The sequence below is a fragment of the Asparagus officinalis genome, chromosome 1, assembly GCF_001876935.1.
Source record: "Asparagus officinalis chromosome 1, Aspof.V1, whole genome shotgun sequence".
NCBI classification, from domain to species: Eukaryota; Viridiplantae; Streptophyta; class Magnoliopsida; order Asparagales; family Asparagaceae; genus Asparagus; species Asparagus officinalis.
In genome coordinates, this window is record NC_033794.1 from 108,359,286 (window position 1) to 108,371,379 (window position 12,094).

At 38.6% G+C, this 12,094-nt stretch overlaps 1 protein-coding gene across 1 annotated transcript in view; it reads left to right on the plus strand.

Moving 5' to 3' along the window:
• The window catches only part of LOC109828901 (protein MICRORCHIDIA 6-like), a 42,353-nt gene that overhangs the window by 12,877 nt on the left and 17,382 nt on the right, over positions 1-12,094 (plus strand). The window lies entirely within an intron of this gene.

Consider the following 12,094-nt stretch of genomic DNA (forward strand, 5'->3'; position numbering starts at 1 on the left):
TAAGTTTAATGATACCATCACATCTTTTGGATTTAAAGAAAATATCGTTGATCGATGTATATATCTAAAGATCAGTGGGAGCAAATTTATATTTCTGATTCTGTATGTTGATGATATCTTGCTTGCTACTAATGATCTTGGCTTGTTACACGAGACTAAGAAATTTCTCTCTAAGAACTTCGAAATGAAAGATATGGGTGAGACATCCTATGTGATTGGAATTGAAATATTCCGTGACAGATCACAAGGATTGTTAGGGTTGTCTCAAAAATCATATATTAATAAAGTTCTAGAGGTTCAAGATGGATAAATGCTCTGCATCTGTAGTTCCAATTCAGAAAGGGGATAAATTCAGTCTTATGCAACGTCTAAAGAATGAATTGGAACACAAACAAATGGAACAAATTCCTTATGCATCCATCGTTGGGAGCTTTATGTATGCTCAGGTTTGTACAAGACCTGACATTAGTTTTGCTGTTGGAATGTTGGGTAGATATCAAAGTAATCCAGGATTGGATCATTGGAAAGCTGCAAAGAAGGTATTGAGATACTTGCAAGGAACAAAGGATCATATGCTCACTTATAGGAGATCTGATCACCTTGAGGTGATTGGATATTCAGATTCAGATTTTGCTGGATTATAGGAGATCTGATCACCTTGAGGTGATTGGATATTCAGATTCAGATTTTGCTGGGTGTTTGGATACAACAAAATCCATATTTGGCTATCTGTTCCTTTTAGCTGGAGGAGCGATCTCATGGAAAAGTGCAAAGCAGTCCGTCATTGCTGTATCGACTACGGAGGCTGAGTTCGTGGCGTGCTTTGAGGCCACTGTTCATGGATTATGGCTGCGAAATTTTATTTTAGGATTTTGAGTTGTTGACAGTATTGCCAAGCTGCTGAAAATTTATTGCGATAATGCTGTAGCAGTCTTCTTTTCTAAAAATGACAAGTATTCGAAGGGTGCTAAACATATGAAATTAAAATACTTTGCCGTTAAAGAAGAAGTTCAGAAACAAAGAGTGTCAATTGAGCATATTAGCACAAATCTCATGGTTACGGATCCGTTAACAAAAGGATTGCCTCCAAAGACATTTGGTGAACATGTTGAAAGAATGGGCATTATTGAAAACCATTACTAACTTTTATGTAAAGTTCATGCTCTTTATATATTTGACACTTTGAGCTCATCTAAATAGTTTCTGATATTTTAATGCATCCTGTTTATTATTGTTAGTATATACATAAATGATTATGTGAACATTAATTCTGATATTTTAATGCATCCTGTTTATTATTGTTAGTATATACATAAATGATTATGTGAACATTAACAGGATATGTCTTTGACAAGGACATTATTGTTGGACCATTATGATAAGTCTTATTACAGGTCATGTTTAGTTTAAAACTAATATTATGATACATGGAAGGGACTATGTCGATTTAGCTGCGTACGACCGCCATGATCCTTATTAGTTTTCTACTTAATGATGATTGATGGTTAGATCAATATAATGATGGAATTAGCTTATACTATGTGTATTATATTGTATTATAAAATCATGTTTTTAAATTATGAAACATGGGCCAAGTGGGAGAATGTTAGATTTTTAGTGGCCCATGTTCTTAGTGGTCACATTTTTTATTTTTTTCCCCACTAATTTTAGTTTGTTAGATTTTTAGTGGCCCATGTTCTTAGTGGTCACATTTTTTATTTTTTTCCCCACTAATTTTAGTTATGAAACTACCCACGTTTCATTTAGTGGTCATGTTTTATCATTAGTTAAATTAACTACTCATTAGTTAATTCCTATTGGTCAATAAATTAACTACTCACATTGATGGAAGATGGGTAATTCTCTATTTAAAGACTTAGTCCTCTCTCTACCTTTGCATGCGAAATTTTTCTCTTTATTAAGAAAATTTCGGAAAAGAATAAGAGGGTAAAGAGAGAGAAAACAAAGTCTTGAATGTTGCTCCCTTTGCAGTAAATTTTCGTCAAAATTCGAATCATGGATCAATGTATGATCACTTAATTAAATTGTTCATTGAGAAAATCATATTGTTCTAAGATCTTGGTTTTATTGATGATTAAATCAAATAAAGTTTGATTTGCTTAAGATTAGGTTTACATTTTCGTGCTATGAGAATTTTGACCAATCGAGACAATGGGAAAACCACCTTTTAGCATGTAACATTGACTATTCTAATCTAAATTGTACTTTAGTCTTTATATTTGAGAACAATACATTTTGATGACTTTAGAAGAATAATCCAACTCCTCCCGTTGCCCCCCCTCTAACTACAATATGGAAAATTACATTATTCACACTCCTGTAAGTTGTAACACTTCCTCAAACTGGAGCATATCGATTGTATATACCTCTTTTTCACACAGAAATAGGCTTAACAGAACTATAGATCTACCTGTTTTCTCCTCGGAAACTTAGCGAATAAATTTCTGCCAATTGAATAGCATATTTTATATGGCTAAGCTCAATAATCTGTCCCTTTACTTTCTCACATGTGTTTAGTCCACTCGTAGCGGACACGATTGGGTGCAATATAATAGTTCCTTCTTTATAACAATACATCCTAACAGATGGCCCAAAATTTGAACCAGCAGTCACAAGTATCGTTGGCCTTTCTTCAATATTTTGAATCTGCATTTAATCCGGCAGCAACATTTTGCTTCATACATTCCCAGATATCAACTTTTCTCCATCAAACACATTATCCAGTATTGAATAGTCTGACAGAAGCCAACCCAATCAATGTCTGAAGTTCAGTGATGAGAATGTCAACAATTAGAGTGTAACAAGCCTGTCCATGAGCAATCTTTACTTCAAAATTCAAACCACAGTATCCCAATGGATAATGATGACCAGACATAAACTAACACGCAACATTCACCCAAATCAGTATTTAAATGACTAACCATGAGTTAACTAAGTTCACATAGGTTAACTCAGTTCACCTACTAAAGTGGTCAACTGAATAAGGTATGCAGGTAAAGTCGTAAAGATAGTGCATGAGACTGGGAAATGCAGAAAATAACAAGAAATCCACAACCAACACGGGAATACTATCTTCAATCATAAAATAAGGAGTGCACTCAGAAAGGTGACATCAATGGATATGAAGAATCGTATCAATTCAGGATTATAACGTGTAACACTTCTGCCACTGAGAATATCCCCAAAAGATACACTTGATTGACTTGGATTCAAGTTTGAAACACTTGTGATGAACAAAATACGCACATCCAAGTATACAGAATACTGGAGAAACTCTGTGCTGAGGAAAATAGCAGTGAGTAGAATCTGAACATCATGAACAATTGAAGGCATGCAATTTATCGTGTGATTCATTGTGAGAATGACATCAGCACAAAACATTTTAGGGTCTCCTTTTTTGGGTTATTTTGTTATTAGTCCTTCAAGTCTTTCATATTTCAGTGATCTGGGGGCCTAATTTAAAAATACGAAAGATTTGGAGGATTAATATCAAAATTACCCTTCTTTTACAAAGTACAAATGATTCCATTAGATGCCTACTCTTGCATTCAACAATATCATTTTGTTGGGGGTGTATAAAAGCATGAAGATTGATGAGCAATACAAGCCTTTTTGTATTAAGAAGGGTTATCACTGTAGAAATGGCAGGATTCAGGCAGACAGATTGGCGGTCGACCGCGACGGTCGATCGCGTTCGTGCACAGGAGGCTCTGGGCGTTTGGATCAGTGGCGGTCGACCGCAGAAGTTTCTGTTTTCGGGGCGGTCGATTGCCGCGGTCGACCGCAGGAGTTTCTGGATTCTACTGTTGTTCTGGGATTGTGGGCGGTCGACCGTCGCGGTCGACCGCCGTAGCGGTTTTGGGCTGGGTCTGTTTTCCAGACCCGTTTCGTTTGGGTTTTCTATAAATACCCAAACTCGATTCTAGGATTTGTAAGGCAAGGGTTTTGAGCAGATTGAAGGGGTTTTCTTTGGGCTTCTATTCTAGGAGCAATTGGAGAGATTGAGAGTTGATTTGTTGAGGGTTTATGAGAGATTTGTAACCCTAGTTTGTTCCTCTTGATTTCTAATAGTAAAAACTCCCCCCTCCTTGCCTTGTAGACGTAGGTATCTCGTCGAATCACGTAAAATCTGGTGTTTGATTGTTTGTGCTCTTGTTGGTGAGTTGGTTTGGTTTATCTCTTTCGGCTATTTGGTTGGATCTCGGCATAGGGGTTTCTCCCTAACAATTGGTATCAGAGCTCCGGGCAACGCTTGGGCTTTTTGGAGGTGTAGATCAGTTGGGAAGTTCATCTAAAGCTTCGATTGGTGATAAAGATTGGATCTTTATGGTAAAGTTTCTATCTTTTTCAAGTTGGATCTATTTCCTATTTGTTCCGTAATAGTTTGGTGCTTTGAGATATATGGTCGAAAAAGATAAAAATGGGGAGGGTTCTTCTAGTGTGAAGGCCGTTCAAAGTTTGAATATACATTCTATGAAAATAGATGTGGAAAAGTTTAACGGTACAAATAATTTTGGGCTTTGGCGATGTGAAGTCATGGATACGCTAAATGCGCAAAATCTGAAAGATAGGTTAGAGTTGGACGGGAAACCGGACAACATGGATGAAAATGTTTGGAATAAAATGAATAGAACAGCGTGTGGTGTAATTAGGTCTTGCCTTACCCAAGATCTAAAATATGATGTGATGAATGAGACTTCGGCAAAGAAGATTTGAGAGGTCCTAGAGGGTAAATATTTGACGAAGAGAGCGTCGAAAATCGTTTGTATTTGAAGAGAAGGTTTTATCGCTTTCAATTGAAGAAGGGGACATCCATTAGTGATCACATGAACCACCACACGAAGCTACTTGTAGATTTGACGAATGTGGATGTTATAGTTGAAGATGAAGACAAAGCATTGTTATTGAGTTTTTTGCCCGACGAGGAATATGAGACCTTCGTCCTCACTCTTATTAATGGGAAGGCATCTCTTTCGTATAGTGAGGTCACCGCAGCCCTTGTGAACTGTCAACTTCGAAAGAAGGACAAAGAGACTTTCATTGAGCTGGTTGCGGGGGCATTGATTACGAGAGCTAGAAGTCCAAACCGTGGTAGGAGGTCGCAGTCTAGAGGGGGACATCCTGCAGTTGGTAGGAATCCGTGTCTTTTGTAGAGAGGATGGACATTGGAAAGCCGAATGCCCAAAATTACAAGCCGTGAAGAATAAGGGGAAAGTTGTTTAAGCTTCAGAGGTGAATGTTGTCAAGACTAGTGGTGACGTTTCAGATTCAGATTCTTTGGGCTATTCGTGCCCTGCTCTTCCGTCGGTTGGTGTTGCCGACTCCACCGAGTGGATGTTGGATTTGGGTGCTACTTATCATATATGCCCTAGGAGGGATTGATTCTCTAGCTTTCAGGAGTTGAAAAGAGGGGATGCTGTTCTTATGGGTAATGATCACAGATGTCCTATTGGTGGTATTGGTACCGTTCGTATTCGGACGAGTGACGGGATGATTCAGGAATTGGTTGATGTGAGGTTTGTTCCTCAACTGAGGAAGAACATCATTTCACTTGGGGTATTGGAGGCAGCAAGCTATAGGGTGACCTTGACGGATTCTCGCTTGAAGGTCACATCGGGGTCCATGATTGTGATAAAGGGCGTCAGGAGGAGTAACTTGTATTATCTGCTCGAGAGCATGGTGATTGATAGAGCGCTGACGACTTCTTTGGCTAGACTGTGACATTGGTTGGTGCTAGGACATATTATTGGTTATGCCGTGCACAGATTGTTGAGGAGTGCTATGACCTGCAGATTGAAGTCCTGTGAGCACATTGGGATGAACGAGGAGACCGAGGTGGAGTTCAGCACTTCTATCCACCGATCGAGGGGTCTTATTGGAGGTGTTCAGTCAGGCATTTGGGGGCCTTCCATGTATGCATCATTGGGAGGTAATCGTTATTTTGTTTCCTATGTTGGGGATTGTACTAGGCATTTATGGGTTGCAACCAAGTCCTATTGGTATAAAGCCCTAGTAGTCTGCAACAGTTGGAGGAGGTGTATGGGCAGAGAGGTTACCCGTCGTACTAGTTCTAGTAGGGGTCCTTTCTTGCATTGGTGCCGAGCTCATGGCAGTTGGAGACACTTCAGAGGGGAGGAGATAGTGGGGCGACGTGATGAGATGGCGGATTTAGTGAGCCATTTTTTTCTGGAAGAGGATCGGCGTTGGTTGTCGAGCAGTGGATTTGGTATTCGGGCTTCAACACGATTGGGCTATCTTATGAGGTTGCCGACTGCTGCGTGTAGAGTTGTTAGATCTGGTGGAGCTGCTTCAGATTTTGGTCGGCGTCGGATATTTAACTACCCAGCAATTGGTCACATCGTTGATGTAAGATTGGATCCGATTGCGTATTTGGGATTCAGGAGTTCATTCGGCTATCAGTTGGGAGCTTCTGAGTTTGGTCTAGGCAGGTTTGTCACTTTGGACTCTTGGCAGGTAGAGAGTATTGATCAGGTCAGAGGGATACCACAGCGGGTGGAGAGTGATGCTACTCCGCATTGGGTGGAGCTTACTCCACATACTCCAGGTCATTCTGTATCATTGGGTTTTCCAGCTGAGGTGGCACAGTGTGGGAGTCATTTGGATACGGATGCGGATGACGAGTTGGTAGATCCGAGTGCAGCTGGTGGATATAGCTTGGATACGGCCATTGTTTCACCTCAGGTGGAGGTGTTTAGATCGCTTCAGTTTGGGGTCGTTGATGATGCTATCAGCCGCAGTTTGGACTGAGGGCCTTTGGAGGCCATTTGGTGAACTACGTGAAGACTTGATTCCTTGGAAAGGATACGTAGGCAGTCAGTTATGATGCAGCCGATTTGGTGAGTAGACTCAGTTGTTTTGGGGTGAGTGTTCGCACTCCCGTTTGGGTCTCGACATGTTGGGGATGGGGTTCGTTGTCATGAGTCCGTTGCCATGGCGTATTGGATGCAACAAGCGAGGCATTGGTTTGGTTGGTGTCGGCTCGTTTTGGTAGAATCTTCGCCGATGTGGAGATTTGTAGAAATGCCAGGATTTAGGCAGACAGATTGGCGGTCAACCGCGGTGGTCGACCGCGTTCGTGCACAGGAGGCTCTGGGCGTTTGGATCAGTGGCGGTCGATCGCGGCGATCGACCGCAGAAGTTTCTGTTTTCGGGGCGATCGACTGCCGTGGTCGACCGCAGAAGTCTCTGGATTTTTAAGGCCTGTTCTGGAGTGTGGGCGGTCGACCGCCGAAGCGGTTTTGGGCTGGGTCTGTTTTTCAGACCTGTTTCGTTTGAGTTTTTTATACACCCAAACTAGATTCTAGGGTTTGTAAGACAAGGGTTTTGAGCAGATTGAAGGGGTTTTCTTTGGACTTCTATTTTAGGAGCAATTGGAGAGATTGAGAGTTGATTTGTTGAGGGTTTATGAGAGATTTGTAACCCTAGTTTGTTCCTCTTGATTTCTAATAGTGAAAACTTCCCCCTCCTTGCCCCGTGGACGTAGGCATCTCGCCGAACCACGTAAAATCTGGTGTTTGATTGTTTGTGTTTTTGTTGGTGAGTTGGTTTATCTCTTTCAGCTATTTGGTTGGATCTCGGCATATGGGTTTCTCCCCAACAATCACTTCATCAGAAAAAAGTTTAAATGTGGAAGACAACCTAGAATATATTTTCATGAAATAACCAAGTGATTCTGGAATGAGCGTTGTTTAGGAATATATTATGGAGCTCTATAATGTTATAATTAGATTAGGAATAATATACTAGGAGATAAATTAGAGATTTGATGATTAAGAGATATTACGAATGTAATTAAGAGAATAATTGCGATTAGGTAATTGTGTTTAGTCCCACATTGACTACACAATAAACTTGTTGTTTTTGTACCCTTATATAAAGAGGAGTAATTGTAGTTTTTAAAATATGAATGAGAATCTATAATATTTTCTCAACATGGTATCAGAACGACGCAAACCCTAGCCCCAATTGACTATTCACCATGAACAGTACCACGATCACTGTTCACTATAAACAGTATCGCTGTGACTGTTTACAGTGAACAGTGCCACAGATTCTTATCCGTCCTACTTTCGAATGCCTTGTTGATGATCATGATTGTAATTATTAGTAGTAATAGTCATCTTTGATGTATAGGTTCTCATCACCGCCTGTGCTGTCTCGATTTCTCTTTGTTCACCGCCTACTCAATTAGTCGACACCACCGCCACCACTGCGTGTATTCTAGAAACGATGACCACCATTAGTTATAAAAAAAAAGATTTTAATTGAATTAGGATTTAGTTTAGAGTTTGGTTTGATGAAGGTTATTTTCTCAGCTTTATTTGTTTGGTGGATCTCTAAAGAGGGATCATTTGTTTGGCAGATCCCTAAAGAAGGATCATTTGTTTATTAAATCCATGTAGATGATCGTTTGTTGGTTGATCCGTGAAGAGGATCAATTTGTTTGGTTGATTCGTGAAGAGGATCATTTATTTGGTGGATCCCTAGAGAAAATCGTTTGCTTGGTGCGTTATCTATAAAAGAAGCCGTATCATTTTGTATGTTCTTTACTTCTAATATGGCATTATCTCTTTCATGAGTTAAGCTAGAAATGGATGATGTTAATTTTTCATTTTCCAAGTTCAACATATCATTGTTTTCTTTAAGGTTTTCATTTTCTTTAGCAATGATATCAAACTTGGATACTAGCTTCTCATGATCGGATTCTAAATTATCATGCTTGCATTTTAAATCATTAAAATCATTTTGCAACTTGTTAAAGGCATGTAATAATTTTTCACTAGCACAAGCAAGTTCATCATTAGGTAAATCATTAATAGATTTGAACTCGCAAACCTCACTAGGGCTATCGCCTAGTGGCCGTGTGCATGATGAAGCTCCAATATTACTTGAGGAAGAATCCGCCGGAATCCTTTGGATCTCCTCCAAGTTACCATGATGTGCTTCTATGAATGTCCACAATTTGTAAGCACTATCAAAATAAACAAGCTTGTTAGAAATAGAAGAATCAAGTGCATGAAGCATATATTCTAACACAACTTTATTCATAGTAAACAATCTTTTATCATTTCTACTCCACTTGGATTTCTCCATAGTGGGTACAATATAAGCATTATCAATAATTCCCCATAGATCAATATTTTTAGATTGCACAAAAAGTTTAAATCTAGAAGCCCATTGTGCATAGGGAAAATTAATGAATTTAGGAGCAACATTAGATTCATAGCCTAACAAAAGTGCATGCTTCATGACCATGATAACTATATAAGAGTGCAAGCAAGACAAATGCAATCAAAATAAGATTAGCACAAAAAGATAACTTGGATCTTTAACTCAAGGCGATTAGACCGTAAATCAAAGAGCACCAAGCTCTGATACCAATTGTTAGACCCTAGAGGGGGGGTGATTAGGGTCTTATGCTAATCTAATCCGATTAAATGCCAATTAAAAACTAATTAATGAGTTATCCTAGCAAGTATGAAATACCACAAGAAATATGAGCTAGGATAAGCAATGTAAACAATGAGATAAATATCCTATAGGATAAAAATATATGCAATAATATATAAACTAACACAATGGTGAAATAAACATAAACAAGATAGTGGATGAAATAAATAGGATATGTAAACTAACACAAGGGGTAAACAATCTAAACAAGATAGTGGATGATATAGATAATGAGCTAATGACAATGGCGATATAAGATATGAACATAAATATGAATGAACGCCAAAGCACACTCAAACAAGCAATATGATCACGGAGTTCGGACCTTCCGTCCTACGTCTCCGCTCCCCACTCCCGGGGAGAAATCCACTAACACAATCCGGTTTGGAAGCCGGAACTTCTTCTACACACTCGGTTTTCTAGCTAACCGAAAACTCTACAACTCACACTCTTGCAATCACACTCTACACCCACTAAGTGTTGGACCTAGCCGTGTCTCCCTCAAGTGCTCGGTTACAACCTCTCCCTAGGCACGTCAACCGACGCCACTCCTCTTGGGACGATCCCCGACTCTCACCACACACTCCTCACTCGGTGTACAAGTGTATTACAAAGTGATTTCACAATTAAGCACAATATAGCAAATGATTGTTCTCTCTAACAAGGTGAGAACTCAATTAGGCTTAACTCAATGTCACACTATCCCACAACCCAATTATATAATGTATGCAAATACAATAAGCTCAATGGTTGTGTGTGCAAACAAAGAGTAAATCAAATCAAACTAAACTCAATATAAAACTAGCTTTAATAGAAATGATAATCAACAAATAATTATAAATAAAAGCTAGACTTGAGTTTAGGAAAACTTCTCTAGATCAAGATGGAGAGATGGAGATATGAAGCCCAAACAAGAAGATGATCTCCTCCACTTGTGAAAATAATCTTCAAACCAAACAAACACTAAAACTCACTTAAACCCTTGTTTAAAACTCTTTAAACTTGTTTAAAACATTTCTTGAGTTACCTTAGAGGTATGAGGGCATGGGGTATATATAGGCTCATGAAACAACCCCAAAAACCAATAAAAACACCCCCAAAACATTAAAATAAACAAAAAACAGAACTAGCTGTTACTGTAGCAACGGTCGGATGCTACAGTACTTCGGTCGACCGGTACGGTCGACCGGATTACTGTAGCAGTGCGCAGCTGTTTTGTAAAATCAATTTAAAATAGTAAATGAACTCCAAAAATTATGAAATTTTGTGGGAATGCTCTAGACATGTATAATAACATGTAAGAGAAAGTATTTCTGAAAAATCTTTTCCCAGTTGAGAGAAATAAATGTTTGAACACAAAAATATAGTTTCTGAAAATCTGCTGTGATACACGATTTTGTAAAATCAATTAGGCATAGTAAATCAACTCCAAAAATAGTAAAAACTGGAGGAAAATTTATAAACATGTAGATAAACATGTCAGAGAAAGAATATTTCAAATATCACTTCCCATTTGTAAAAACTCATCAGTTTTGTAAAACATGCACGAACATGTGCACGAACGAAAACATGATTTTGTAAATTCCATTAAACATAACAAATCAATTCTAAACTTGATGAAACTTTGCGAAATGTTTGCAAATGATATTTTGAACATGTTACAAAAAGAATTTTCCAATTTGCATTTCCCAATTATGAAATCTCATTATTTTGCAAAAGTGTTCAAAACATGAAAACCCAAAACCATGCATGTATATATATAACTATATATATACATAGAAACCAAATACGTGTGTGTATATGATATTGAGCTTAAGGTACTTCACACACATAATATAAAATCTAAACTAGATTACCCAAGCTTGATCTTGATCTTCATTGTAGCTCAACTTGGTACACGTGCGGATGAAGCTTGAACTTGATCTTTAACTATGAATTGCATGTTGCTTCACTCCACAATTCCGCCAACCTCCATTTGATATCGTCGTTATGGCGCAATCCATCCATCCTCCAACTATGTTGTTTGTCTACAATAAATACGAAAACACAAATACTAGACAAACAACATTAGTGGTAAATTGTTTGTTAAACATCATCAAAACAAGAAGGCCAACAAAGAGGACGACCGGTTTCTTTAAATTCTGAAAAAGAGGGATTTATTAGATCTTTAAATTCTGAAAAAGAGGGATTTATTAGATGACAATGTGCAGCAGATGGAGGTAAAGAACTGCAACATGCCACCTGAACTGGTTTTCCATACAATTGATACAATCCTCCCAATGCATGTATGATGCAAACCACTTTGATCAAGAAAATAAAGCGGGACTATTCAAGAAGAGAGTGAGTCTATAACTGATAGTATATAAGGACAACTTTACGTAGTACCTTTTTTTAGTGGGGAATCGAAAGATTTTTGCGTAAACCCCACTGAACTTTACGTGTTCTGTACAAAACCTCCTTGAACTTTGCAAATTGAACATCTCAAACACCCCCCACACCCCCCCACCCCGCCCAAAAAAAAAGTGAAAAGTTTTACCTGAACATTGGGCATATATTCCACTCTAGGGGTTGTTGGGCAAGAGAGTGGTATTTTTTTTAATTT